The 24,238-nt window shown below is 41.5% G+C and overlaps 1 protein-coding gene across 6 annotated transcripts in view; it reads right to left on the bottom strand.

Annotated features, from left to right (window-relative positions):
* Positions 1-24,238, bottom strand: part of LOC128890965 (glutamate receptor ionotropic, kainate 2) — a 276,750-nt gene that overhangs the window by 64,687 nt on the left and 187,825 nt on the right. The gene's annotated exons all lie outside the window — the stretch shown is intronic.

The following is a 24,238-nucleotide window of genomic DNA, read 5'->3' as shown; positions in this document are numbered from 1 at the left end:
CGAACGGATATTCATTAATATAATGCAAAATTCTGTGAAAACATCGCGTTCACTGGGAAATGGATATTGCAATTTTACGTAATGGAAGACGCTGGAGCCAGAACAACGTTTAATCGTTTTCGACCGTCGGCCGTCCGTGATGCACGGTCGTTGCGGTGATATTTAAGGGTCCTTCTTTTCCTTTTTTCCCGCTTTCGAGTACATTGGATGCCAGCCATGGGCATTTCTCCTGAATACCGTGGTAAGTGTTCGCTAAATTTCGCGGCGTATTAAAGGAAAGCGTTTGATAATTTCGGTGCATAAAATGGTGAGGTGTGGAAAGGTGTGTTGAGCAGTGGCTCTCAGCCTCTTCGAGCTCGTAAAATCCATCAGGATTGTTATCATTTGATGGAAAGTAGAAAAGAATGAATGAATGAAGTAGTAATTGTGATTTTTAATGTAAATAAGAAGAAAGAATATAGGTAGTGCCTTATATCTGGCAGCTGGTGATTTTCTATTTTTGACCCTCTTCAAATAATATAATGAAATAAAATACATTGAGCAGTAGAGTGATAACAAACAACTTTCTATCCCTGCATCTTTAATCAAGAATTGGCGTTATACAATAGAGCGAAATTATATTTCACGCCCAACGAGTAGAAACTCATCCTTACGACTGTTCGATCCAATAAACGTCGGGAATAAATCACTGAACTGCAATTTTATTCGTCAACTATTATTTGAATGGGATTTTGCTCACTCAGCTCTGCGTGAAGTTGGTCTCTCAACTGGAGGCATTTAATTCCAACCGATCGACCATCCAACAGTTTCGCGGTTTGGCATCGATGCGACGAGTTCTGACGTCCTCTTGAAACAAGTATCGATCAACAGAAGCAAGTCATTCTGGCGTGAAGGAGGATTCGTATAAAATAAGCGGGTTTAATTACCAAAGATGGAACCTCGCAATGGAGGTACTTTTATATTTAATGAATTTTGCTCGGATTTCGATCGAGGCTTTTCGAGAAACTGGAGGACTTCGAAACGAGCTTAAACGTCAATCAAACGGCGTCGAACGCTTTGATAATCAATTCCCTTTACGAACTACCTGGAGTTGTTGCGGAAAATTTTGTCTCTAGTTTAAAACAGCGTCGTGGACAAGGTTCAGTGCCATTATAGGAGCTACATCGTTGACTTTGGGTTTGTAGATTGGTTATCAATTGAGGATTCAATTAGGTTCCAATCTGACGCGATAAAACCAGGTCTGAAGTTGTACTTTCTACTTTGATTTTATTTTCTTCTCAACGACTGTGGATTGCAACCCAGATTTTATCATTGAACATGCAGACGGTTCGTTTACTTTCAATGAACGTATATATCTATACGCATAGTATCATTAACGATACGCGACTGTCCTGGGCAGTGTTTATATTCTCCCTGGTTGGCGATAGCGATATCTTTCAGGTAAATTTATGCAGAACTTGGCTAAATGAACTTCAGCGATATAAGATTATCGGCTACCGTGGAAAGCTAGCCAAAGGAGAGTGTCTCTAATATCGGCTGGCTTCTCGCATGCATGTCGGCAGAAACTTAATTTCCGGTCTGAGACATTCGTTAAATATGACCATCGTACATGAGTATACGCGTCGGTGTGTGCGAATGCCGATTTATGCAAGACTATCCGGAGACTAACGTAGGATGACTGATGCTGGGTGTTTGATATCGAGACTATGGAGCAGTAAATTCGTAACTACACAGCAGTGATTCTCAACTGGAGACGAATGGCTCTTCAGAGAGAAACGTCGTATTTTTTGAAGAATATGAGCAAAAGATTCGAAGACCAGGACTTCTGAATGGAATTAATCGTATTAAAAATATTACGTGAGAATATGCTGAGAAAAATGTATGTATTGTATTGAAATATAATTTCAATTCAATACCGTACATTATTATTTATTTATTTATCGTCGCATCAGCTTGCAAGCCATTAACGACCACTGTGAGTTACATGTTTGGCATTTATATATGCATATGAGAATTATAATATAATCGAAATAAATACGAAATACTGTATATTCCAATTTAATACAAAGATATTTATATATGTGTATCTAGAACTTTGAAATTTGGAATTTGTACAATATCAAAAGGAAAAATTAGTTCTCGATTAATAGAAGTTCCACATTAAAAAATTATCTACTTCTTTGAAAAGTTTGGAAATCATTTCCATAGATGTCTCGATGGTGATTTTCGTTGAAAGACTGAACGTCGATCCTCGTTGACCGGAAGTGACGCGGCGCTAGAGGTATCACGAGGAATTAATCAGACGGAACGAGCACGCCTGAATCTCCAAGCCCGTTAAATTGCTTCCGAGGCTTCGAGTTTGTCTTTTAATTAATTATTCTAGCCGCCTCGCGGACTCATATTTCCGGGATTGAGATGCTTAAAAACTTCTACGCGTTTGGCGAAAATTGATTTCAAAGTAGAGCTGCTGGGAACAAGTTGAGAAAGTACACCAAAATGAATAGCGAAACGGACTGTTGACCAAGAAGTTTTTTCGAAACTGGGAAATCAAATTTCTCGAAATAGATTGAAATTGATATTCAACATTTAGAGAACACTCGAGCTTGTGTACTTATCCTGGCTGGATTGCGTAATAGATGATAGAATGATTGTTTATCAAGGAGAATTGTAGGTGTAAACAAATTAAGTGAGAAATTCCTCGCACCGTTCGCGCGGTATTCCAATAGAACGTCGGGTGGTATTTGGGTGCATCTATTTTTGAACAAATGCTGATTGGCTCTAGGAACGCGACCGAGATTCACGAAGCGGAGTATAGAGCGTTGAAGATACCCGAGCAATTCCAAGAATTAATCTCTCTAGACAGTTCCAGGGAATGTCCTTGCTTTAGTTGTAGGAATGCTCAGATTACGGCTATTACGTCTTGGATATCCCGAATATTGGCGGCATCCCCTTCGCGACTGAACTCAATTCGGTGGTAGGCTAATTCCGATTGCCAGAAGATAAAGCGGCGGAGCTTTATGACTTGATACTTGGGAGATTGATGCGTTTAGCTTTCTTAACGTGGAAGATCCCGAGAAGTTGAGGTCCCTCGAGGTTTTACTTTAAATATGCAACTTATCAAGACCGAGGGATCCCTCGGAACTGCGAGGAAGCTTGAATCATCGACCAATGGTATGATTAAATCGAGAACTTCCATTCCATTCAAAATTGAAGATTGAACCTTTTTGGTGACCTATGTGGATTCCAAAAGAATAATGTTGCTCTTTGAATACTTGTATAATTTATGATGAATATTATTAAGGATTGTATTATTTTTCAAGGATGAAATACATTTCTTGAAACTAACAAAAATTCAATAGTAGTGAAGAATGAAAACTTCATATATCCAATATTCGTATCACAATACACATACAGAAACAATTTTGATCCATTCCTCTTCTGACATAGCCTCGAAATATCCCAAAGAAATTTAATTATGAATCCTTACTGACCCTGTGTTCTCACATCAAAACAAAATAACTGTACATCAGCAAGCATGGATCTCGAGTCCATTCAGAACGCTTAATTCTTTGTCAGATCCTGTCCAGGAGAATTTCAAGAATATCGTCGACGTGGTACGCGTGTGCAAGTGCCACCACTCCACCAGACATCCCCTGCAGAATATACAGCCTTTTCGTACGGTCGGGCTTGGAAAAATTCCACCGATTTACCGCCACACTTCTCCCAGAGGATTTGTAGGAAGAAAGGCACAGCGTGCGCGACTTTGCTGTAACTGACGCAGTGATTCTCCCCCGGGGGGAGCCAGGGGTGACTAACGCGAGGACGGAGTCTCGGTTACCTCTACCACCCCTAAACCCTTTCCACTGTTGTCTCTATGGTTTCCCTTTTCCGGTTGGCGCCAGCGTTCCGGGCTGTCCGTCGAACGAACACGTCGACGAAAGGTGAAACAAGCCGAGACCAGCTAAACGAGCCAGCGTTACAATTAATGCTGATTCGCGAATGTGTACGCGTGTCCCGTCAAAATAATGCTTGCTGGTGTTCGCGTACCGGGTAACCAGGTGAACAGCAGCCATTAAGCTACGACCTATCGACCACGGGACCGATAAAACTCGAATTTTACTTGCATTTACATCTGTGGGATGATTACTGATTCACAGGCGCATGTATTATGATGCTTGTTTGGACTGAGAGAAAATTCGTCGTGTAATCGGTTCAGGAGGTGATTCTTCGTGCAAAAACACGTCGAAAATGTTGTATGATGTTTTTTTATTGATGGCTTCGTTTTCAAGAAATTAGTGTTTGAAGATTGTCTTTTGTGATTGGGGCGTGTCTGACTAATGCAGGCTATTTCTACTCGCACTCGTGGTAAGAAATGCTGGGAGTAGCATCATACTATTTTTCTATTCAATTTACTATTTTTTGTAATGTTAGAATCGATTAAAGTAGATATTAGTAAAAATATACCAACAGTAATGCAAGTGGAGTTACCATATCATAATCAGACACATCGATCACTTTCTAGCTTTCTACCGGATCTACTGCGTCACGAATATTTAAAATAATTGTCTCTTAATCGAAGGCTTATTTTGATGAAACTTTTTGTACATTTTCAAAATGAAAAAAAAACAAGTCAGAGGAGAATGCCGAGGTGTGGTAAAAGAAAAGAATGTAAGAAAAGAAGTTAATTAAAGAAACCGTAAATTCAGGTTTCCAAAGTTTCTCGACGGGTCTAAGCAGAGAAGGCGCACGAACGAATTTTCTCGCCTCGCCCATAATTTTCAGGAAGACGCCTTTCCTGGCGCGAGTAATGATTGTTCCGGGATTCTGTTCGCTCAAATCGTGAAGTTTTATTCGCAGCAGAAACTTCTGCGTTGCTTGGAGAAGCTCGGAACGTCGAGTATTAAGCGAAAGCAAGACAAGTGCTCGTCCATTCGATCGCTGGCTCCGCGTCTACAAGAAACTTGTGGTATCCCGAATGTTTACCTGGAATGCCACTCCCTGGAGGAAAACGTCTCCCTGTTGCTTGATAACTGACATTTCTGTTCTTCTCTTCGTTGCTCGAAGAACAGAAAAATAAATCCAACCACGTGGAGTCGCTTCATGTACATTTTTGTAGTAGTCTTACATATGAGTATAATCTTGTATATAAATTATGTTTCCCTCATGTTTCCCACATAAAAATATGTTCCCCTTAAGGTATTTAATTATATTATTCTATTATTTTATTTTATTTAGTTTTCAAAGTATTTTAGTTTTGGCTTGGAAAAGCCGTCTAATTATCTGATGTACATCAATCTGATACATCAAATTAAAGTACATCTTCCATAAATTTTAAATGGTTTCTTTAACGAACATTGTAAATGACATCTTTCTTCACGAAATTCAAAACTGTATTTTTTAAAGGCAATTACACCGAGTAATATCAAATCATAATTTCATTTCTCCGAAAAAAGCAATCAAACCCATCACGCTAATACCCATAAAAATCCCTTATAAATCACAGTAAAATCTCTTACAGTTAAACAAATCGTTTCCCCTCTAAGTAAACAGTAAATCTACTTTGGATTCCCCAATCCATTCCGGTGATCGGAGACCGTATTCGACAAGAAGAGAGCCCGTTACGACACGGAATTCCAAAAAGGGCAACCGAAAAATCGTCGACGAGAGGGGAACGATTTGAAAGTAAAATCCGTGTAATGGCATTCGAAAGGCATCGTCGCGAATTAAATCCACCCCCCTCACGGAACGCGAGGAAGCTGTTTTCCTAAGACCTGGGTCGGGGTTTGAAATTACAATACCTCGCGGGCGTGAGAGCAGTCCCGAGCGCCTTCGCGAAAGCGGATTACCATTCGTAATCGTGGAAGAAAAATATGAACCGTTCCTTGCTGTCGACGTGCCCCGAGACACGAGTCATTTGCGCGAGAGTAACGTTATTATTCGGCACTCGTTATCTCGGAATTCCTGGCGCGAAGTTGAGAAAGACGAACCCGTGATAATTTCAAGGGGTTGAGGGAGGGGGGAGGGTAGGAGGAGGAGAAGGAGGAGAAGAAGGAAGGTTGAAGCGTATTTCTTAGCAGTAGCCCAGGTCCTGCGGCCAGGACACGCGGCTACGACCGCCTTAACCGGATTCTTCGTTCCCGTCGTGTCCTCGACGACACCAAGAAAGTTGCCATAGTGTTGCAATGTCGGGGTGAAACAATGAGAATAATTTCTCTCGTTCCGTGTACCGTATCGTGCTTTAACCGAGTCGGAACAATACGTGCGACGGAGAAAGATTCGCTCGTTTTGGGGAATATTTGACGCTGCCTAGTAGATTTGCTCTTCTTGATGTTACAGGAATTATTAACACCTTCAATGGCATACAGCGATAAGAAGAATTCGTGGAAACTAACTCGATACTTTGAGTTTTTATAGAGATATAGACACACCAATTACGAAATAATTGGGTACGCTCCAAATTGTGAATATATTTTTTATTGTTTCATCAAATGTAATTGAATTAATTTTTCATTACCAGACTGCGGATTTTATGCACTTATGACGTACCATGATATATTTAACATACATAAAATATAAATAATGTATGTTAAATATATCCCACGATTAATGCAATAATGTCATAATTTTATTTTGCATAAGTGTATGTACTTTTTGGTTATATTTCACATGTGCTTATTATTGTAGTTTAAATAGATATAATCCGCAGTCTATTACGTGAACATCCTTTCCTCGCTCCAATTTTGAGAAAAACGGATACATCTTTCCAACGTGCTCGAAACTGCCCACGCTCGAAACTTGTGGCGCCTTAAAGTTCAAAGTGGCTGCTAGCCTGGTAGCATACGTCCATAGATTATCCCGAAGTTTGACTCGCGATAGTTGGTCGCAATAACTTCCTTACAATTGATTCCAACGGTGTTAGCGTCCCGCGGTAATGCAGCATTTGATATTTGTCAGGGTTCCTTCTGTCCCCTGCACCGCGTGATAAATGAGAGAGCCACGGTCTCCGCCCGTCGTCTTTATGCGCGTGCACGTGCCCCCGCTTAACTATGGCATAACTACTGGGTCGCCGAGCTGCTGACAAAGTGCATCGTATAAATACACAGTGCGAATGCGTGCGGTTATTTTTTAGAGGATAAGGCCTTTGAATACGGAATCCACGTTGCGAGCGTAATGCATGCATAAGGCTCGGTAGGACGGTTTATTACAAAGAAATTGTTCTCCCAACTTTTCAGCCCGTTAGACAACTACTCTCGTCTATTCGCTGCGATTCCTTTCTTGCTCTCTCTCGATTCTCGTGCACGCCAGAGCGGGACGAAATCCTCGAAACACGAACAACGTTGACACAAATGTTTTGGCCACGATGGTGTACCACAGCGGAGGATTATTTTTAGATATTCTTCAGAACCAAACAATGGACTTAATGTTAATGAAAATTAACTTACACAGGTTACTCTAAAATATATAAATAAGAAAATACTAAAAGAAAGTAGATTAATTTCATAGAAAATAATAGACTATCGATCAAAACAAAATTAATATACTTTCACGACTCCAACCGTTATTTTCCTTATACGATTTATCATTCCTAATCACAGCAAATATAACTAAACGTCAAACACGAGAGTAACTTATCCGTTTGAGTTTCCTCTGAGTTTCGATGCCCGCCGACGGTTACTCTTGCGGCACACACGTCTAGATCGGAATAAGCGAGCAGCTCCCAGCGGAGCATGATCGTCGAAGCTACCGGAGAGGATAACTGGCTGTAGTCCGCCGGAGCGTTTCGTCGAATATATATCGCGGTGTGAGCACCAGCGAGCCAGCCATTGCACAATAAATATCGGCCCTCTCGTCGAAAGTGGCAAAAAATTGATACAACTTCCGCGTCGACGCGGGTCCCTGATTTTAACGTCTTTCCGATAACGCCCGTTTCGATCCGACCTACTGGCAGATTTAATGAACCGAGAGCTCCTCGATGTAAATATTGCCTCTATCGAACATATAACGTAGACGAAAGCGACTGATCAGTGAAAGTTTGTGTGTAGACTGATTAAATTATTGGGAGGCACTGGAAAGAAGATTTTTTAGGTTTTAAGGAAATAGTGTTACTAGACTGTTAGGAAGATTTTTTATAAGGAGTTTGTAAATGAAGAATTTTTCAAAAGGAGCATTTTTCATAGGATTTTGTTCTTTTAATTGGAATATACTACGAGAAGCTTTTGATATAGATGAATAGCCTTCTTAAGCAATTAAGAAGACTTCTTATAAAAATGTTTTTCAAAAGAAGCTATCAGATTTTATTTTTAATCAAATACAAATGGTATGGAATATATCCCATGCTTTTTATTTGAAATGAAAGTACTCGTGATTGCAATTTATCATGAAAGAGGTCATTCCTTTTGGGAAATCCTTTAAATTGATTCTAGGCTGTTTACGCCTCGAAAGAAAACTGCAATCAGGACATTTTTAGAATATCCAATGTTAGAAGTTACTTATGAAAGTAGAAAATTTAGAGTAGACAATGTGTGCCATTTATAATTATAAATTACTTACAAATTATACACTTAACTCTCTCGAAGAAACGTCAAAACATAAAATAAATCCAACAAGATATTCACCAAAGAAGTTTATCGAACAAAATTAAACGTCTTTTCCCACAAAAAGAGAAAAAATCGATGCAATGTCTATTATTCCAGACGAGTTACTCTCTCGTTGCGTTTCGTCTCCCGTTCTCGAGTAGTTCATGGTCCAGTTCTCAGGTACCTGTCTGTACCGTGGCACCTGGACGGACAGCGCTATAGCGGAAACACGACGTTCAAGATGGCTCGCGCGAAATGAGGTTTCCATCAGTTAGTTTGCAAATTTGCCAAAAGTTACTTCCGCCCGAGTTTCGTCCCGGTTGGATGACGGGCCAGCGCTCGAACTCGCATTAGCACGATCGTGGGTAAACTTTTCTCTCATCTTCGAACTGGCACAGCAAAGACATTCCTGGCTGGGAACTGTTGAAAGGTTGGAGGCTCCCTCGGTTGCATCGTTCCCGAAACGAGCACACGTGCTCGTCTTTTGGGCGAGGGAAAGAACTGCGTAAGGTCTTGGATGTGTCTTTCGCGGGCGTTATCAGAGACTGGTTTCCTTTTGCTTTCGCGCGTGTTCATTGTTAAGACCTGCATTCAACGTTCGACCTGATGGGAACACCTTTAAATTGGTGTCTGAGATAACAGCGTGTTGTTACGGTATCTTAACGATGCTGTTGCAACTTAATACGGAAGGAAATGATCACTCCTTGAGGGAAACTTCGAGCACGGTGTTGTAGCTGATGCATTCGTATTTTTGTTGTAGGGGAAATGAGGTTCCTATATTTAACCCTTTGCACTCTGCCCCATCTCGTTGCAAAATGTGCGAACAGGAATCGCATTACATTAAATAGTCTAACTTTGAAAACGTGTCTTTTTTTTAACCTTAACTAAAGGAACTATGTAAGATTTAGTAACTTGTATCTTAAATTTGAGATAATAGCCGACCATGAAAGGGAATAGAAAGACAAGTCCTCTTCACTTTTACGTTTCATCGAGGCAAGTACTCGGAGTCCCCATAAAACTCTAGTTATATTTAAGACAGAAAAACCATGAAGGAGGAAAAGAATAATGCGTTCGTAGCTCGCGCTAAACCAGAATTTGCTCGCGCGTTAACGGCCATCAGAACGCGCCGACTACATGACTTATTGGAAAAAGCTGTCCACGTGACACTCGCGCCTAGCGGAATGAAATACCGCGGACACGATATTCTCACGCCCACGCGAGCCTGAAAATTCCACGGCCACGTTCAATTTACCACGTGGATATTGCTAACATCCATCACTAGCCTCGAGAACGTCTCTCAGGGATTTCCGCCCCGGCGACAATACGTCATCCAGTTGTTCCTTTCTGCAATCGTTTGATTGGTCATTTTCACGTGCTTTCCTAACTATGTATATGCCGTCTTTCCTGATTTGAAGCGTGACCTCGATTTTGCCGCGATTTTGTTACCTCTCACAATGGCAAAATGGGATTATGTATGCATGCATCGCGAGCACCTCTCCGTGAGATCCCAGCTGATGCAGACGCGATTATTCAGGGACGAGGTAACCGAAGTAAAACCGTGGTTCCTTTGAAGTTTTCGTTTTCGATGCATCAGAATGCAGTTACTCTCGAGCCGTGGGAACGGGGTCGAATGTAATGGTAATCACATTGGCGATGTTCCTGAAATATTGTCATTCGCCAACTTTAATGATTTTTGAACGACGATTTTGTGTACTTTGTGTCTGTGTTCTAGACGAGCCATGAAAGAGTGAACAGTTTCTAAATGAATGGGAATTTTATTTCAAGTATTTCGGAAGTTATTTAAATAGCTTTAGATTGTTAATAAAACTATCTGCTTCCATTCCAGAAAGCATTAGCCTGTGAGTCAAAACATCGCGAAATCAGAGACGTTAAGATTAGTTTAAGATTTTGTGCCCCATTTGTTTGATTGGCGCCACGACTGTTCGAATGGAACGATCAGAGGTTACATAATAGCCTAGGATACGAACTATTACTAAAGGAATTATAAGATTCGAACAGTTCGAATCGGTCATGGAACTGTAATGAAGCCTCCCGGGCATTAGATTTAATGAATTTTCAAGTTTGCGCAGCGCTTTCGGCTTAACGAACCTCGTAATTTTCGAACTCGAACGGTATTCGGAGTTCCACCGTATTAATCCCATAATCGTTATTGTACTTATTGACACGGGAGCTGGCAAATTCAGCGAGTCGTTATTGTTTAATACATCGCGTTTTATCGTCGAATATTGTCACCACTCGCGAAATAAACGAGTTCGACCCTTTGGGTGGGGCGGACGGCGGGCGTTTAAAACCGTGCATACTATAATCCACCACCGTGGTAGTATTTATCACGAGCAGTCATGGCCCGGTGGATTTAAACATTTCGCTGTAATTTTACACCGGTATATCGCGCAGTACGCGCAGTTGGAGCGTGAACCGTTCGAATCGAAACCGAGAATTTTTGCCACCCCGTCGACTCTGCAAATACGCTCAATGTCTACTCAATAACACGGCAAAGTGCACCTTTTCCTGTAAGGTTTCTCCTGGCTGCCTGAGGACTTCCACTGTGACTGCGTACGTGTATTGTTTATCTTATGATTTCTCCCTCCGCGATGGGTTGTCCCGCGGTAGTTGCACTGCACTTGACAGAGCATGAACAAATTTTCGCGACACTTAAAAAATAAGGTCTACTAAAATTTTCGACAAATTTAGCTTTACCAACTAGCTTCTGTATAATCAAATCTTCCCTTAACCCTTAGCAGTCCAGAATTTTTGTGATTTCAGTTCATTTCTGTCAAGTCTCACTCGATATACGACAGCAAAAGGTTAAGATCTCAAAAGAAAAATATTTATACGTGTGTCTGCTTCGACACTTCTATTATCTCCTCGGGACGTACATTACAACCCCCAGCTACTCTGTGTCGGCACACGCAATATTTGCAACTACACGTCGGAGGGGTTGACGGTAATTTAAAGTTCCTCGAAGAATCAGAAGGGAAGCGAGTCGTCGAAGAAAAGTTTTCTAATTAATCGAACGAATCCGCCTGATAACGGCGCGGCTTCGTTGAAAAAAATTCTATCTTGACGTCTGCGGACCCCTTTGGGGTGGAGGGAGGGGGAGAGGGCTAAATCCGAAGATGTTGATCGGGATTGCAGGCTGTACGGCCAGACAAGCCGATGGTTGCGCGGGAGGGATCGTTTCCCACTAAATCGTACGGTCCTCGTTCTAAAGCAGATCCCTCCGGCGTGGCTAGCACCCTTTCGAGAAGCTATCGGGAGCTCGTTAAAAAGAAATTGCCCCCGGAATCGATACCCCCAGGATCATGGAAGTTCGCGGCCATCGGCGGTAGTGAACGGGCGGCAGAATGCAACCGGAGGATCTATATAAATTAAGACGGCTATAAGTGAACGGAGGAGGACAGAGGATCTTTCCTTCGCTTCTTGGGACAGGGAGAAACGAGAATTAGGTGAAGAGAGAGGCGAATCGAAGGGAGCGGAAGTCTATCTGTCGACGACAGCTGCTTCATCGGCTTCTTCGACTCGCAATGCAATCTACGGTGACGTCTCGCGATGAAAATTGTGGAAGGAGGTGCCTCGAATTACGAAGTCTCATGGTGATACACCAAGTCCTTCCCTTAGGTCTATCTTATCTACTCTCTTTTTAGTATTAGTCCCTGTTAAGAGCTTCTGTTAAGAACCACTCTGAGTTCTGATTTACAATATACATAATCAACAATATAAAATACTTAATTTACGATCAATTTAAAGTGGCACAATTATCTGGCCCTGCGATAAATAAACGTTCCTTGTGCATTAAAAAATTATAAATATTACAAATATGTAGTGACTTCCAAAGCATTGCGCCATTCACAACTTGACCTCGTGACCCCAAAGCCAAACATTTTTATTATTCGGCTCTTTTCACGAAAATGTTTCCAACTGTCAGCGCTACGTTTCTGGCAGCCTTCTTGGACGGGGTGGCGCGTTAAAATTCAATCCAGCAGGATTCGACGAGACGCTGAACGCAGAACGATCGGCTCCGCCGGAACTGGGACTAGGTAAATAAGGTGTGAACGATGAGTTATCGCCGCGCGAACTTTCCCGCCTCATCCGTTACCCGCGTCGAATGAATTCTTCGGGCTGCTGGTCCCCCACGGTGTGTCCTGACATCGCGTGCCACCGTCGGAAGTCTGCAACGGCTTTGCCCGCGCCGTTAGGCAGTCAGAATGAGAAATGGTTTCGGGGGTTGGTGGCTGCGTGTGAGTTACGCCTCGTCGAACAGCTTGTTGAGACAAGCGGCGAGTTTAGCGTACGTAAGCCAAAGCTCACGGTTCACTGAATCACGAACCAGGGCGTTCAGAATCCGAAGATGACGAGTTCCTATTGCGCGACATCGAGTGCGGTGCGGAAAACCAATGGGGTGAAAAGATGTACAGCTATTGGGACGAGGTAGCTATTTGGATGTTTCTTGTAAATTGGATGTATAATAAGTCTTGGATAAAAGGAAATGTAAAGGATTAATAAAGAGACAACGGCGAGATTCTTGCTTGGAGAAGAATATGAAATTTAATTTAGAGTAAATTCTGTTATGTGCGGTTTTATCGTGAAGCGAACGATAAGCGAGATATAGGACACCCCAAGCAGAACATCCCCCAAACGAGAAATTTGATATCTATGTCCGTTTATCTCGGTTAGTATCGAATCTATCAAAAATATCTACAGAATGAAATAGCTTTAAAATTTAAGTTTAAATAACTTTTGTTACACACATTTTTCTGTGAAAGTACTGTGGAAGTACAATTTATGCTTGGTGGCTCACATAACTACCTCACCAGGCAAGTACTTCGTTACCCCATTAAGCAAGTTTCTTATTGGACTTGAAGCATTTACACAACCAGGATTTTTGCTTAGCTGATCGATCAAGTATGCAAGGATCGAAGACTTCCAATCAAAGCAACCCAAGCCCCTGATCCTGGATATTCCCATGGCCATTCATCAGTCTTAAGAACGCGATTACGATATGTCAATCTCCACCAAGCGGGATCAGCCTTCAAAAACTTTTGATTAAACTTCTAATTTCTCCAGGCCATGAACTAATAATGCTCCTTCCAGAGTGTATACGTAGTCTGACATTCTCGCGAATAGCATGACTTCATTCCGTGCCAGACGCGCAATTCTATAAAGCGTCCCAAACAGAATGCCAAGGTACCACCACTCTCGTGAATTAGAAAACTCGAATATCGACGGTTTTCAACGCGTCAGAAACTCGAGTCGACAAACTGAAATTAACTGGATTTCTTCGAAGGCAGGGGTGGAACACCGTCAATATTACTCTTAATCACTCGTCTTCTCGAAGCCGACAGAAATCAAGTTCGTTTGTTGTTTTCCAAACTTTCGCCGAAGAAAGGAAAGTACATTCGGCGGTTTGTTTGCTGCGAGATAATTAGCCTCGGAACTACGACGTGGCAGTTTGAAAATCCATCCAGACGAGGTGGAGACTTCTCTCGTCGACAACTAATTCCGTGAGATCAAATTTAATTATTGAAACGGCACACCTCCGTCCTGGAATCTATTCTTACTAATTCCAATCTGGGCGAAGCGACTTGATTAAAGCCGGTTTGCTCCACGGCCATATTGTCCAGCGATTGACGATTTTATCGCGGAAAGTCATAGGTCTGCTGGCCCGTGAATATAACGAGGCGTTGTTCTCGATACGTTCCGTGAACACCGACTCGAGGAATCGACTTCTGGGTAGAAGCGGTAGCAGTTAAAGATTATATAAATTCTTGGCCTTTCTTAACACATTCATTATTAGGAACGATAGTTTATTATGCGTTAAATTTAATGAAAGTACAAAAATAAATTGGTATACAAATTGTATTTATACGTGAGTACAAAGAAGTAGAAGACCACTTACCGTATAATTAAAAAAAATTATCATATATCATATATACGTTGTTTACATTGTACGAAGCACAGGAATTTTTATTCGTCGCCCAGGATAAAATTATTTCAACCCTGCAGGATATCACCGAGTAAATCCTGAGCTGGCAGGAGCGAAGGCGCAGCGAAAAGCCGGTTCGCGACAGAATTATTCCCCGCGAGTGGATTTTCGGGGCTGTCCCGCGACTACGTCCTCGAAGCCTGAAGGGAGACTAATACAAACGAAGGGTGGGCCGGGAGAACCCCCTGACGGATTCGCTGTTCCGTTTAATCGCCTCTTTTGTTTTGCCGCTGGCTGGGTAGTCGCGCCGCTCTCCCACGAAGAAACTGCGTCGGAGCGAAAGGGGGTTGGCGTGGAACGAGACAGGGGAGACAGTTATATTGCTGCTCGAACTGGGTCAGGTGAAACTGCATCGGAAGTAAACCGTGAGAGAGTAATGAAAATTCACCGATGCAATCGAAAGCGCGTTCTTTTTTTTTTGGCTGGTCCATCTAGTCCACTCGCCATCTCGTATCTTTTTCTGGTGGACGACTACTGTTTACCTTAATTCTGTTGCCATGAGTTCCTTTCATTCGGAATTATGGCGATTTTTATGGCGAAAAATGCAGGCAGATTATACGAATTCAAATTCGTCAAAGTGGGAGTTATTTAATGCAATTTACTTCATTTTTTAACCCATTCACTGCCAGGAAAATTTAAAGCGTTTTGCCTTGGTCGTCGTGATTTAATAAGATGTGTATTACTTTGATAATAAAAAGTGATATTAAATTTGTTGTTTGAAAAAGAAAACTTACGATCTTCTTTTGCAATAATTCGTGACTCAAAAGAGTATAAACTCATTCATTGAGTAATTGCGCTACGAGACATCTCGTAGTTGGCAGCTGGTATTGCAATGATAATGTAATCATGACGTACTTTATCATCGGTTCGTTATTCTTACCCCTAAAATAACATCCTCACTACCAAAGCATTAAAAAAAAAAATCTCCTAACGCCCAACCACGGAAACTCAAAGAAGACTCAAAAAAGAACTTTTTCATGGCCTAGATTTAAATCCCCCCCCCCCCCCCCTCGAAATTAAGCGAACGAGGTGAAGGAGAAAATGGCGTTCGTGCGTCGACGAGAGACACGTTTTTATTAGAAAGCGAGAAGGTCGACGTTTCCCGTGAATTTGCATGTTATGAATAATTGTGAAGCACGCTATGGCGCGAACGGGGGCGGGGTCTAAATCTTTTTTACGGAAATCGCAACTCAGATGTAAGAGACATCGGAGCCTGAAAAAATACGAAGCACCCGAGGCATCCCTTGGAGGGGTAGCGCGTACGCGAGTGAGAAATAAGAGACAGACGAGAAGTCAAGGACCCGTGGCAACGATAAAACCGCGAGATTAATCGAGCTCGTTGTTACGCCCGAGTTGACGAGTTTATTCGCGGAAGCTTCCTTTACGTTTCCGCGGACTAAAAGCGTCGTTTGTAACTGCGTGATTTAATAACCGCGCGCTCAGCAGATTATGCGCTGGTGAGGTTGTCGCCGTTTGATTCATGGCTCGTCCTAGCCAAAGTAAACCACTCCGTGGCTTGTTCCTCGTCGTACTTTAATCGGAAGCAGCCATCGCGGGGCCCTCCGGTATGCCTGTTTGAACGAAGTTTCCCATCCGGCGGCATGCTTCGGTTCAAGTGATGCGCAGCAAAAATGTTTATCGAGCCTACGAAAACATGAGAGCTGATTGCTTTTAAGTGGCCAAACAACGACTGATTTTCGTTCCACTTTGACAAGGGGAATGCCCTGGATGTCGCACACGTTGACGCCTGTGTGTGGTCGAGATGGTTTTCTGAATGAGTTTTGTTAGGTATTCTTTGCTTCAAAATGAAATATTCGAGAATGGGTCACGAGTTACGTCAGAAGCAGGTGAGATTGTTATCCAGATTATAATTGTAGATATCGAATGAAAGGTAAAAGATATTCGTTAAGCTTTTTATTCAATGAAAACTGGAATTTAAATTGTAAAGTGGAATATTTTTTTGATTAAAAGAATAAATTGACACCTGTTGCAATTTCACTTTTAGCTTCTGTGAGAATAACAGGTTTGAGGATTGTATTTACAATACTTTATAAAATTAAACAAATAATTTGGGCAATATGTTGATTATTTTATATATATGGAATAATATACGTATAGAGTCAAGTGTATATATTGCACAGACAGAATAAGATATTCAGGCCCATATAATAAATAAAAGTACCAAATGTATATAAACATAATATTACATCGTTAATGCTATGACATTTACATAGAAAAGAAAATGTAATAAAAAGTAGACACACGATACGATTACTGTAGGCCACTGAAATGTCTAATTGGATTGCAAGTCAGACGTCTGCATAAAATTACTCAAACTTCTCCAGATCAGTTCAAGGGTTGCTCGTAACTCCAATACCAGAATCTTATTTCCTCGCCGAGGCAACTTCGACGACGATAAGCCACAATATTAGTAAGTCTTCCCCCTTCGATGCTTTAGCCGAGCTTGATAAAAAGATATATTGCCAAAGTTTGAGGGAGCCTGGGAACGTTCAACTCTCAACCGAAGCGCTCGAGATACGTTTGCTTGAGAGCATAAATGCTTTGGGTGCCTTCGATGGCACTTTTATTACCATGGGGAGGAATCGTCGACGACCCTTCTACGATCACCCAGAAGAGCTGTCATTGTGACTTCGGAGGATCACGTGGCAATACCATAAGTGAAATCTGTGTATAAATCTCCGACTTTCCGTGTCAACGTATAATTCTTCCTTTCCCGCATTTATTTCATCTTCCGCTGTGAAACAATATTATACGAGAAATACGAAAGCAACCAGCCACCCTGAAGACCAGCTTAAATGACCACCTTAAATGAAATTAAATTCGATTTAAATGGATATCGTTGGATTTGAATATCAGATACAGTCAACCCCCTAAGTATCCGTGGCCTCTATGTCTATTGAACAAATTTATCTAAATTAAATAATAGGCTTGATGCTTCCAAATAAATGTTTCGTTATAAATATGTACATCTGTAAAGTTTATTTATGTCCATATTTCTAATGAAAAATTTGTTTGGTAACGTCACACCTCTGTCATTTAATTTAGACAAACTTCTTCGGTGGACATGAAGGGTACGAATAAGTTATGGAACTGACTGTATATTCTCTTGATGTACACAGAAGCTTCTCGACAGAAAGTCCACCGACAACCCTCTCTACCGACGTTGATTTCAAGCCGCGTACTCATTTCTCCAGCAATCGTATCCTCCTTAAATATTCACCGTCCGTTGAAGGTGGGCACGTTTCGTTTCCGTTCCCAGCTATTTTTCAATAATTCTCCAAGGGCCAGTAGGAAAGGAGAAACAAAATCGCCACCGAGATTTCACGGCAGAGGCAGCAAGCTGGAGCTGATCACTAATGGAGAAGAGGAACGGAAGGAAGGGTCCAGGCTGCGGCATAAGTAATTGAAACGTTTCGAAGCAAGAGGTTTCCAGGGCGTTCTGCTCGTTCAGTGGCTGGAAATCGGCATGCGGCAGGGTACGATAAGAAGTCTTCCAACGAAAGCAAAAAACCTCGAATGGAACTTCGATGCCGTGAACTTCGAAATGGCGGCTGTGGCCTTTTCGTTGTCCTAGGGACCACCGCAGATGTTACGTCACGTCCGCGAAACGGTGGTCTGATTGATCAAAGGGAATTCCTCCAGATGAGTATCCCCCAGCCGAGGGATGCCCTCGTTTTTTCCCTCTCCTTGTCCCGCGCCCGTTTCTCCAACGTCAATTACGCTCATCGGCGGTTTCGAAATGAAGGCACAGCGCGGTAAACTTTTTCCTCGGAGGAACGCGCGCGTACGTAGTTCGGGGCAAAGGTACCAGCAAATTGGATTTTCTGGCTCCAGGACTTTTATTTCTCCTTGTGCCGTTTGGGGGGGGGGGGGGGGCGCTTCGATCCGACCTGGAGGGTACGCCCGTGAAAATCACGGATGAAACAGTCAGACTATAGGGACCAGCTTCGTTCCTTTAAGCGCGGATACCCTGGCAAGTTGGGTAAATGGCCTTTGTTAAATTTTTGTAGCGAAATGTGAAACGTTTGATAGCATTGTGTGTTATCTGTATCTGAATATGGAAATAAGTTTGAACGGAAGTGGGGAATTAATTGAAAGTATTGATTTCATTATTAAAATGTTACAAATAAGCTGAGGTCTTTTCTCTACGTGGAGCTGGTCGAGACTAACTAACAAACGTTATAAGAAAAAGGTAGAAAGAATTTCTAGCAGTGTACACTGTAGTTTTTGGACTGCAGTGACAGACATACATATACATTGTACGTATATTCTCAGTACATTTATTTTTGCAGTAAAATAAAATGTTAAATTATAGTAAATATTCCAACAAGTTTTAATAATCGAGGGATGTTATCAGGAGTAGAGTTATGTACTTTTAAGAAATATTTTTTTTTATATAAAAACATAAATTACTTTTCGCGGAGCTCATTACGAAAACTGGTCTTTTGATTTCTTTCTTTGCTTTCATATTTGCCGAATGGAGGATTGCGAAAAGTATTGTTTGAATTCATTGTTTAAACTTCCAACATTGCTTTGAGGGAAATTTTTGCAGTTCTGAATGAACGAAGAAATTTAATTAAAACGGAATACTTTCCTCTGTAATCTTCCTATGACTCGGTTTGCGTTCGAAAAAAGCTTTGAAAATGTTTCCTACCTCCTTCGCGGTTTTGCGACTGGTTTCGTGGAAATCTGTGAGAAATACGTGCTGGCCAGCGATGTTTAGCGAATACACACGGTTGAAGACTGAAATTTAAGAAAATATTAGGTGGACTGAAAAGTGATGCCGTTTTTTCAATTTAAAATACTTGTTTATCACTCACTACCTCATTGATTTTTATCCATTTGATATTCGCAATTTTTACACTAAATGGCAAAAGGCTGTTGATAACGAGGGCGATTACATAATTGATTAAAAAAAGGAATTTATTAAAAATTTGTTCGAATTTAATGTAAAATAAACGACATTACTTTCCAGTACATCTAATAATTCATCCATCGACCATTCTGAACTTTTTCAAACATCTAGTAGCTTACTTCTCTGCAAATTCATTTAATTTTCTAAATATTATTGTACCTAGTGTCTATCTATCCTAAACTCATCTTCAACGAAGTGACCTAATGTATAAGTTACACAAAGTATCAGTGACGTTCCTTACATTCAACAAATTAAAAATATCCCTGCGTTTTCCTTCGATAGTGTACTACTCGAGCAGTCAATCGAGTTTTTCTGAGCTCTCTAAACTAGGGACGTGTGGCTATCGCCAGCAACAAGGAAAAATTGAAAGTACGTGATGTTTTCACGAAAACAGAAGCCTGTGACACAGAAATTGAGTTTCTCGGTGCTGGTAAGAACACGAGGACACAGAAGACACAAAGACGGAAGCAGACGGTCGGTGAAAACCGAGTCTTCCCAAGGGAGCACACGTCCGTGTTAGTATTGCGTTCAACCAATGGGAGAATCGATAGTGCAGAATTCCAACTTGTTATCTATTCTCTATCGATGACGCAATTGGAGTTACGAAACAATTTACGCGTCTCAGGATCTCAGGAAACTTTTCCTAACGTAACGAACAACGTGCTTGTTTTTTCCAAAGAAGTTTGATAATTCTGTTTTTCGATACAATGATTCTTAATGCATTCCTGGGAATCGTTCAATTTAACCAGTGTAAATTTCAACTTTCCACATATTTATCACACAAAGGTTATATTATACGAACACAAGACCAAAGAAAAATATGAAAAAACTCCTTAAGTATGCAAAAGGATAACACTGGTAACTACGAGATGTCTCATAGTTCAAATTGATTGCAATTACTCAAGGGGTAAGTTTGTAGCCTTTTGAGTCACGAATTATTCCACAAGAAGATCGCAATTTTTTTTTTTTTAAAAACAACAAATTTAATATCACCTTTTATTATCAAAATACTAACCTAGGTTACGCATCTGTATTAGATCTTGACGCCCAAGGCAAAACGCTTTAAATTTTTCTGGCAGTGACTGGGTTAATGCTTCAAAATGTGACCTCCTCAGCTAGCCACTTGATACCACGCCAAACATACACCTTAACAAGCGAAAAAGGAACCATAAATGCGAATCGTTCAGGAATAAATCAGAAGGCCATTTTGCGTAACGGGCTCCCTGAAAGGTAACACCCACCTCGCGAATTATTTTCGTCCTCTCTGGAAACGAGACGAGCGATGGCAAGAGAAGATGAACGCTTGTGACCAGAAACGCGATACCCTAGAGGCGAGCGTTCGCCAGAGGGCCCCGTGGATCCACGGTCAAGGGGTCAACACAGGGAACCGTCGACGTCAGAATACGAAAGGAGATGGCAAGTATAAACAACATCCTCGCGATGCATTCAATACTAAAACACGCCTGCGCGAACACATGCGCGCACACACACGAGGAGCAATGAATTTTAACCTGGATGGTATACGTCGCGCGGCGTGTCGGCCAGAAAATCTAACTGAATTTATTCAAATCCCTATCGTTTTGCCCCTCGTGTCACGGGCCAGCCGCAATAAGTCACTGTCGCGGTTGGGTTTTATGAATAATGCAACGCGCGGAGAGGGGGAAACTTATTTTCGCGGGAATACGGACAAGATAGCGAGAGATCGGTACGCGGGCGCAAAGATAACCGCGTGGGTGTATTGTCTTAACGCCGAAGGCTCTTGTCAAGTGTGGCTGACATTGTACAACTCTTACTTCGCCTTCGCAATCCGGACCTTGTCTGGTTTAGATGTGTCGTCAAGATAATTGTTGTTTAAAGTCTTGGACCAATTGCGAGAACCTGGTAAAATTACACAAAGATCACGATTCACGAGATTGAGGAGGAAATCGCTCTTTTCTCATCGATGTCTCGTTGATATTTCATGATTTTCACTTAAAGACAAATTTTTTCTTATTATAATCACAAAATGAACGTATGTAACATGTTCAACTATAACAAGGTAGACTACACATAACTGAAAAAATGTACGAGAAATTATTGTATGTATGAAACTCTTTCACGTACAAAGTTTCATTGAAATCTCGCCGATTTAATTGCACGTGAATCAGTCTCACCATGGAGGCTACAGATGAATGATACTCATTCAATTACAAATACTACAACTTCGAAACTTCCCAATAATGTCGTGATTTAATCCACAAAAATTAATAGATCCCACTAAAAAATGTAGTCTTTATTTTGCCAAATAAACAAGATTCGTATGAAAATACTTCGAACAAGCTTGATCATCGACACCGGTCTCCGCGTGATACCGCGGTCGTCGAAGCGTTAACCAGACTCTCGTACCAGTGACGGAATGGAGACGAAGACGACGCGTGAAACGCAGTTGACACACTTTCCGTCGGGATCGATACGTCACCCACACCATGTACGCGTAAGAAGAGCATTGTGGCTTTGGCTGCTGACGAGAGAGCGTCGTTTAATTCGCAATGGTGTATTCTGTGCGAGGGAAACGCCATCGATCGACCACCAAGCCGATGTTCCACCTCGCCTGTTAACGCAACGACAACGTCGATCATCAGGATCGCTAAATTTTCGAGGGGATGCGTGATTGTATCTACGACCTTCGATCGCGCTTTCCACTGCTCTGAACGCATTTGCAGCGACGAATGCTTGATCCCTGAGTGCTTCAGACAGACGTCCGTTTGGTATATTTGCGTACAACCGCTATTGTCATTAACCTTATCCCCCCTGTTTAGAACGTACTAAAGAGTTTGTTCATTTCTTGTATAATCCTCGGAAGCCTCTAGATGTTAATAATGCAATAAGTATGTATATTTTTATATTCTTTCAATAATATTGGAAATCTTTATCGATTCAATTGGTAGAAATATTCTACATAACCGAAGCGATGAAGATTATAAAATTATAGAAGAATGATAATTATTAATTGTGGTTTAATTTGAAGGCAACTGTAAACTAGTACACTATCTAATCCACAATCAAGTAATTCGTATCAAAAAATTGTTAGCATCCTTATCAAAGTCAATTTGTCAACTTCCCATTGTCTACGTATTTTCTACTCATTTTTATAAATAGAATACATCCTAGAAGTCTATATAGGAGATCTATGAAATTAGAATGAATGAACGAACAAAGAGCACAATGCTTGTTAGTTACGCTGCGCAACGTATGATAGATTGACTGCGTTTTGCGAGCGATCTCGATGGATCCTTCATACTCGGACAGATTTATTGGCCGATTTTCCACGAGTAAAATTTTACCCTCGAGTAATTCCAAGCGTGGATGTTTCGCGGTTTAAAAACTGAATCTTGAAGTTAACAGCCAGCGCTCTCAGGTAGATATGGCTAACTTAATAGGACTTCGCGGAAGTTCACCGCGTGAATAATAGATAAAGTCAAATGTGCAAGAACGCGGTCGCCCGTGGTGGTTTGCGGATGACGAGAATCCGCGCTATTTAACAAGCTGAGAGGCGTTTTGATCTCTGCGTTCGGGGATGTTAAATCCCATCTATTAACATGCTATGCGAATTTTAAATGTCCAACTGGAATCCATAAAAAATAAAATATATAACGACTTTGTTATTACTTTTGTGTGGAACGACTATTTATTTACGCGCAAAGGCACAGGTTATTAATAATTTATTATTAATGAGAGGCATGGATTCCATGAAAGTAGAAATTTATTTCTTGATATCATATTAATTACTACAGATATATCAAATGGATATTTTTATATGCACAGATGAGTAACAGAAATATAAATTAAAGTACGGCTTGTCTTGTAAATATTGTAACGTGTATTATATTTTTGATATTCTATATATTCTTGTATATTCGCGTGTTCTTCAAAGTCAGTGGTCCACAAAGTAGTGGCCCTTCAAAGACACTCTGAATGTTCATATTTAGCACAGAATTCCTCGAATTTTAGAATAAACATAAATTTTATGGAAACAATAACATATAACAATGCAGAAGCGATGCAAACGATAAATAAAAGTGCTCGCAGCTTCATAGCGTTCGGAGTATTGAACTAAAGCCCTAAAAGTAACTTCACGAGCTATGACATAGGGGGATCAAGCACTGAACGTTTAAAAGACAGCGAGAACACGAAAATCTCTCAGGAACCAATACCTCCCATCGAGCGGACGACTAAAATTGCACGCGCATCAACACGGCGAATAGACTGCAATCGAAATCGAACGGTGATTCGATTAAATTCACGGAACGGGAACGACGTTCGAATCGTTTTCGTTTAACACGCTCGGAGGGATTTAAAGTGGCCAAAGTAATCGGCAATAATGGATTCACCGCGGAACATAAAGAACCGGGACGATGACGCGTGTGCTCGAACGAAAACATGCTAGCGCCTTCGAGTGTCAAAGGGTGGAAATTTCGTCGAGGGTATACAGGGTGTCCCAAAGGTCGGGGAGGAGCCGGAAATGGGGGGTAGCTGAGACGATTCTGAACAACAATTTCCTTTGCAAAAATGTCGGATGGGGCTTCGTTAAGGAGATATTAAGCGAAAACCCCGACCAATCAGAGCGCGCGTAGACCGTTGGAGCGGCCGCGGTAGCGAAGGCTACGCGCTAGGTCGATGCTTCGATGCACGTCGAGTCACTTGTTCGCGTGCAAGCGCGGCCACCAGCGCGTAGCCTACGCT

This window comes from Hylaeus anthracinus, unplaced genomic scaffold, assembly GCF_026225885.1.
Source record: "Hylaeus anthracinus isolate JK02 unplaced genomic scaffold, UHH_iyHylAnth1.0_haploid 12001, whole genome shotgun sequence".
NCBI classification, from domain to species: Eukaryota; Metazoa; Arthropoda; class Insecta; order Hymenoptera; family Colletidae; genus Hylaeus; species Hylaeus anthracinus.
Note: the sequence above shows the minus strand (reverse complement) of the source record. Positions and strands in the feature narration are given on the sequence as shown.